Source organism: Castor canadensis, chromosome 7, assembly GCF_047511655.1.
Source record: "Castor canadensis chromosome 7, mCasCan1.hap1v2, whole genome shotgun sequence".
NCBI classification, from domain to species: Eukaryota; Metazoa; Chordata; class Mammalia; order Rodentia; family Castoridae; genus Castor; species Castor canadensis.
In genome coordinates this window covers 32,362,583-32,368,941 of record NC_133392.1, presented here as the reverse complement: position 1 = coordinate 32,368,941, position 6,359 = coordinate 32,362,583, and positions in this window count along the sequence as shown.

Below are 6,359 nucleotides of genomic sequence, written 5' to 3'. Positions count from 1 at the left end.
GGCTTGTGGGCACAGTCAAAGACATTTCCCTAACTGTGCCATGGCTCCAAGTATTCTCTTCAAGCAAGGGCCACTTGCCTTGCTGATGTCCATTCTCTCTCAATTAAACTTTCTGTGCTTTCCATAGCTGGGATGCTTACTTCTCATGCCCCAGTCATGTGACCACATTATCGATTATCAGTTGCACATCACAAACCACCCTAAATGAAAGTTTGTTTCCTTTCTGGCATACTCTGAAGGGGCAAATGAACAAAGGATGCCCAAGTAATGGGAAACAAGTGAAAGGGCACTGTTGAACTTGCTAAGCTTTAATTCATGTGGCAATTGCCTTATTTGTCTTAACAGAGTGGCCACTTTATACTAAAAGCTTATTGTGCAAATGTGTAAAATGTAAACCACGGTCTCCTAATGCACAATTTCTTCCTAAGTACGATGAAGTTGACTGGAGGCTTTTTGAATTTTTCAAGTTACTAAGAATAGGATGCTATTATGTAAATTACCTCGTTGATTGTCCAAAGGGCACTCCAGTAGACCAAAAGTCAAACTCCTAAAAAAATACATAATCCAACAGCAAAATTTGATAACAAGTGTCTAATAACTCAAAACCCACTTAATAGGTAGGATTCAAATGAATTTCCATCTTACAGTGTAGGAAATATTTCCGGAAATGTTTCCAGAAATGGACATCCATTAATTATTAACAGCTTTTTTTTTTTTTTCAGTACTGGGACTTGACTCAAGGCCTATACCTATAGCCACTCCACCAGCCCATTTTTGGGATGGGTTTTTTCAAAATAGGGTCCCATGAACTATTTCCCCAGTTGGTTTTGAACTGTGACCCTCCTGATCTCTGCCTCCTGAGTAGCTAGGATCACAGGAGTGAGCCACTGGCACCAGGCATAAGCTACTTAATTTTTCATTAACTGTGGGATTTAGGATCATTCATTATAGCAATGGTTCTCAACTTTAGCCTGCATCAGAATCCCCTGAAAGACCATTAAAACACATACCCTAATGGGTCCCCCGCCCCCAAGCTTAGGACCTTGCTAGGTCTGGGATAGGGTCCTAGGATTTGCATTGTTAACAACTTTCCAGTTGATTCTGAGCCTGCTGGAGAACCTCATGCTGAGAACAGCCTGGCTATTAAGCTAGCTATATCCACGTGTGGAGATCAGTGTGCGCCCTGCTCCCAGGTTGCTCTATACTATATAGCACAGTAGCTTTCAGGCTGTGCTTTGCCCTGGAAAACTCCATTCTATAAAACAGCAGTTTGCCCCAATTTGAGTAGAAGGGCTGAGATAGAATGGCTTTATATCTTGTGTGCACAAGTAAGCAACCACCATGTGTCCAGTACAAACCAAGACAAATGAATAAGTTATTCACATACATGAAAGACTACCCCTATGAGCTTATGACACTAAATCAGGAACACAAGGACATGTGGGTACATCAACCCCATATCAGAAAAAATAGGCCCAAAAAGTTATCCAACACACCAGACTCAGGAATAATGAAACCCCCTCACCTGAATCATATAAAAGGAGGGACACCTAACCCTGGGATACAGTGGCACACACCAGCCCTCCATTAGACCATCAAGTACATGAGTTACAAAACTACAGGTAATGAGATCCCATCTCTGTCCTCAGGGCTTCAGCTCCACTTAACCCTGCTGCCTGATGTGATCCACTTGAATTCCTGCCCATAATGATCAAGTTAGCCTGGAATTAACTCTGCACCTTGGATCAGCTCTGCATCTTTGACCAGCATTGTGCCTTGAACTAGCTCTGTGTTTTGGCATCATCTGCCTTAACAGCTCTGCAACTGTGTTCAGTTATTAGAATTGTATTTAACCATCTGCAGAGACTCTCTGCTCCTGGGTCAGCTCACTGCTCTTGCCTTCAGAAGACCTCTTTGAACCCTGAGGTCACTTCAATTTTGTTAAGTGTAATGCATGATCTGAAGGTTAACATTAGAAACTGTAAGGTACTGCCAAGTAAAGACCACGCCACGTGTGGAAAGGAAAGGTTTATTGGTCCAGACCACAGGGCTGTCACTCTCGGGTTCAGAGTGAGGCAGCTTGGCTGAATTGGGTAGTGGGCTTTATAGGAGGGGCCAAGTCATGGGGGAGGGAGAGAGAGTCTGGTCTCTGATTATCTGCGACCACCAGGTGGAACAGGTCGACATGCCTGGCTAGTTGAGTAACTGGAAGTTCCTGAGTTGTTTTGCAAGCCAAGAAACAATCAGGCAGGGAGAAACAAATGGTCATAAATCAGGGGGTCTGGTTTTCGGTGCTATCCTCAGGACCTTCCGCCCACCCCAAGAATGCCAGGGAACTAACATTTCAGCCTTTTGTTGGTATTATGGGCGCCGATCGATCTAGCTGCTTTGTGCTGAGTGGGGGCATCGTTAAGGGGGGTTTGGCTGGAATTTGGAAATGTGTGGGGTCCCCAGGAGCAGAGGCTGACGGTTTTTCCCAGGCTTCATTTGCAGAGAAGGCCAGTTGTTGGGAGAAGGTTGTAGTAGCATCTGGTGGGAAGTCTGTCTGCTGAGTTCCCTGAATGATCCTGGAGGCATCTAGGGTTAAAGAGCATTTCCGTGGTTTAAGGGTTTGTATTTCCATAGCATCATTACATGTGCAGCTGTTTTTCTTTCTATAGTAGCCTCTATAATGGACCTAATAGATCATATAACCAAGGGAAGAAAGCAGAGAAGTATTATACTGTTTTGAGATTAGAAAAGTTGGCCAGTGGGTGAGGCTGGGGTTCTGTATGGTTTGGGGTACCCCACCACTGAGTCTCTTGGGCTGTGTCATTGTAAAACTTCTATCCTAGACAAGTTAGGTCCCCCACTAGGGTGGAGAATTGTTTTCCATGGCGGAAGATACAGTAATTCCCAATAATAGAAGTTTTAAGAAGCCAGATGCCTGTCCTGTGTTGTGGGAAGGCACTTTCATTGAAAGGCACTCGTGGGTCTAACTCCCTCACCTCCCAGGGCCAGTGGTTTCCCATGTTGGTTCCCCCACACTCATAGCACGAAGTGATATTTAGTGTCTGGGCTATAGATTCAGCCAGTGTGAGGAACAAGTTTTTAGTTATAACAGAAATGGGGAATTTATCTGGCATTCCTCATAAAAGAAGTAGAAGACCTGGTTTGGGGAACTCTCATGGGTAACAGTTGTTAACTTAAGGTGTAACAGAGTCCCGGGGTCAAAGCCTTGGCCATCTGTCCTTATGCTAATTACCTGTCCCTGTGTCCAATCAGATGGCTTTAGTGAAATTTACAGGGTTACAGGTGCCTTGACTGCAGTTAGGGGTAGTGGTGCTCTTTTGAAGGAGGGCTAAGTGTGTAGCCCCGTGCCACGTGGCCCATGAAACACAACTCCAATAAGGGCAAAAATGATAACCCTCATTGTTACATGGCCAGGAGTTGTCTCCCCGGCACATATATTTTTCATTTGATGTATAGGTCCACAGCCTGTACCTCCACATAGCTTGTCTATGGCCACACATGCATCAAATAATAATGACACTGGTTTTTCAGGATCAAACACCTGGGTGGGAGTAACAATGTTCCCAGCAAGGTGGCCACTCCTGAGTTCTAACCATTGCTCCACAGGGCGATAAGTGAGGTTGAAGCAGGTAAATTGATTATCATGGGAGCACACTTGATAGATGGTGTGATTGTAACAGAGCCTTCACAGGAACAGTGAGTGTGGAACAGTAAAGTTGTGCAATGCATATGCATGGGTCACAGGAGGAGGATTTCTGGGCTGCGAAGGGAAAGCAGATTGAGAGCCAAATGGGGACTAAGAACTTATGTAGGAGAGGAAGAGGGAGAGAGTTTGTGGGAGAGGCATAGCCGCGTGGGGCCCAGCAGTACGCAAGAGTACTCATCTTTTGCTGTAGTGGAAGAGCCTGAAGTTGGTGGGCAACATTTTATCCTTGAAAGGTGCTGCCACTGGGAGGTCCTGTTGAGATTTGACAGTGGTGGGTGTTGTGAGGACGACCAGATGAGGGCTGGTCCACCGAGATCCCAATGGAGAGGGTCGAAAATCCTTGTGGAGAACAAGATCCCCTGGTTTAACAGAAATTGTTATGGGACCCTCTAAGGGGTGGGGCAGGATCTGGTCTGCCTGCTGTCTGAGAAGAGGAGGCTAAGGTAAGGCAGATAAAAAGGTGTCTGCTAAAGGCTATATATTTTTACAGATTCTGTAAAATCCTGTAACTCCCAAGAAAACTTTAAGCTGCTTTTATGGTATAGGGGAGTGGGAAATGGAGGATTGGGTTGATTTACTCATGACTCAGGGAGTGAGTCTGTCCCTTTAAGAACACACCCAGGTAGGTGACCTGAGGGAGACATAATTGAGCCTTCTCCTTAGAGACTTTGTATCCCTGGAGGCCAGAAAGTTTTAAAAATGACTTGGTTGCCCTGCAGATAAGGGGCTCTGTGGCTCCGCATGGAAGTATGTCATGAAGAAGAGTGGCCTCTGGGTAGTGCCAATCTAATAAGTCTCTGGTTAGGGCCTGTCCGCAAAGATGAGGGCTATCTTTAAATTTTTGTGGCAAGACTGACCAGGTTAGTTGTTATGAAGCATTTGTGGGACCTTTCAAGACAAATAGAGGCTGACTGTCAGAATGCAGGTTAAATGTAGCACTTTTGGATAAAAGAGAGCTTTAGTTCATTATTTTATATAAATTGACACTTTTTTGTATCATATCTAGATAAAGTATAGACACAGAACACAGTTACAAGATGGTCATTTAAGACACATGAGCAAATATATAAATGAACTCTGATTTAGTAGTACTTAAAGCTTGACAAGATCAACAGAAAACACAAGTCCTATGACAGTGTTTTTGTAGATGTTACTCAGAGCAGAATAATATTAAGAGAGCCTTATTATTTTATGGACATAGAGAATTAGATTTTAGTTTGACATGACCTTAAAAATCTTTTAGGCAACTCTTAGATTATAGTCAACTTTAACTTTATCACACACTGAAGCTTTTATTATACACTTTTAAAACTTACTCAGACCTTCGTACAACATACTAAACCCTTTGATGGTTTGTCCTTATCCTTCCTATTTGAAACAATCTTTAGGATTGTTACAAAATCCTTTCTCATCCAAAAAACTATTCCTTTTTTCCTTCATTTCTCAAAAATACATTCAATACCTATCTCTATCCTTTCCAGTTGTTTACTTTGTAACTTGTATTTTAAAATTAACTTTTATAAGAATTTTAATTTGAATAAAACTGTCTTTCTTTTTTGGCTGGTGGAGGAGACCGTCCACCCCCACTATGGAGATCTGTGAAGGATAAAGCTTACCTGAGAAGTCAGGTAGCACCAAGTAGGTGATTGAGGCCTACCTGCTACTTGGACAGTTACCCTGGGCTCCTCCGCGGTGATCTTGAAGGGGGCTGAGGTACCAGGGCCATGTCAGACTTCTGCCGCCAGACCCAAGAGGTCCGTGAGGCCTTCACTCTGTTGAGAATGGGAGTGGGAGACTGACCTACCTTGCAGAGAAAAAGAGGGGCAGTCGTCCTTCCAGTGTCCATTCTGGCCACATCGTGGACAGGGTCCTGGTGGTGGGCAAGGTGAAGGGCTGTGTTTTTCCCAGTGTCCCATGTGGTTGCACTTGAAGCAGGCCCTGGAGGTGTATGTTGTTGCCTGGCCCGTTTGGAAGTTGGAGAGGTGGCCTCAGGGCAGCCATCAAGAGCTGGGCCTTTCACTAGTCTCAAACCTCATCTCGGTTATTAAATACCTTAAATGCCATTTTCACAAGATCCCCCTGGAGGGTTTGAGGGCATTCCCTGCCTGTTTAAGTGGTTTTGTTGTTGTTGTTGTTGTTTTTACTATCAGGGAATGACTGGGAAATAAAATGAGAGTTGAGAATAATTGGGTTAGGTATTTAAATTCTTTAATATAGGAGGCTAAGTCATTAGAGAAGGAGCCAAGCCTCTTTTCAATTTGAGAAAGATCAGTCATGAAAAGGGCACATGGACTCTGATAATGCCATCAGCTCCTGCCACCTCCCGGAGGTGATGGGCTGAGCATGCTTGGGAGGAGGTATGGGAGTGGGTATGGGATGCAGGTGGGGAGGAGAAGGGTGAGGGTGTAGCAGGGGCTGAAGGCAAGGCTGGCAGTGTTGGTCCCTGAGGAGCCAATGGCTCAGGGTCAATGGTGACTACTGTAGAAGGGGAATAGGGTGGCGGATGTTTGGGAGAGCCAGCAGGGGTGGAGGAAGGAGGGTCTGAGTCAGGGGAGGATAGGGTAGGAGAAGAGATTGTAGAGGACTGGCAGGAGGAGTTGGGAGGTGGGCAGACAGAGCCCATGAGGTCACAAGTATGAGA